Source organism: Phoenix dactylifera, unplaced genomic scaffold, assembly GCF_009389715.1.
Source record: "Phoenix dactylifera cultivar Barhee BC4 unplaced genomic scaffold, palm_55x_up_171113_PBpolish2nd_filt_p 000826F, whole genome shotgun sequence".
Lineage (NCBI taxonomy): Eukaryota > Viridiplantae > Streptophyta > Magnoliopsida > Arecales > Arecaceae > Phoenix > Phoenix dactylifera.
The window spans coordinates 103,073-104,121 of NW_024068193.1; positions in this window are offsets into that span (position 1 = coordinate 103,073).

Genomic DNA, 1,049 nt, shown 5'->3' on the forward strand with positions numbered 1-1,049 from the left:
GTAAGATCTTCATTCGTTCTTTGCAAATTTTAGCATTGTCATAAGCATCTCTGCGAATCTCATTAAGCTCGTTCAATTGCAATTTTCTAGCTAGACCGGCATCTTGTAAATCAAAATTCAATTTTCTAATTGCCCAATACGATTTATGTTCTATTTCTACAAGCAGATGACACGCTTTTCCGTAGACTAGCCGGTAGGGAGACATGCCAAGAATGGTTTTGTATGCAGTCCGATAGGCCCATAATGCATCTGATAGTTTCAAGGACCAATCTTTTCGTGATGGATTTACCGTTTTTTCTAAAATACGCTTGATTTCCCTATTGGCTAATTCTACTTGGCCACTAGTTTGCGGGTGATATGGGGTAGCAACTCTGTGGGTGACACCATACTTTTTTAATAATGTCTCAAAAGGCTTATTACAAAAGTGTTTTCCACCATCACTAATTATGACCTTAGGCATCCCAAATCGTGAAAAAATATTTTCTTTTAAAAACTTCAGGACGGGTTTGTGATCATTGGTCTTACAAGCGACAGCTTCTACCCATTTGGACACATATTCGACCCCAACTAAAATGTACTCATATCCAAAAGACGGTGGAAATGGGCCCATAAAATCGATGCCCCATATATCAAAAATTTCAATAGCAGTAATGGGCTGAAGAGGCATCATTGCCTACGAGTTAGACTCCCAACACGTTGATATGGGTCACATGTCCTACAGAATTCGTGGGCATCTTTAAATAGTATAGGCCAATAAAAACCACATTGCAACACCTTAGCTGTTGTTTTTTTAGAAGCAAAATGTCCACCACAAGCATCAGTGTGACAGAAAGAAAGTACACTTTGTATATCAATGATCCGGTATGTATCATCTAAAAATTTGGTCATTGCAATATTTAAATAAATAGGGTTCGTCATAGTAATAATTCCTCACTTCGCGCAAAAAAAATTTTTCTATCTATCGACCCCCAATGCTCCGGAATCCGGTTTGTAACAAGAAAATTTACAATATCTGCATACCATGGCATACTAGAAAGTGCAAACAACTG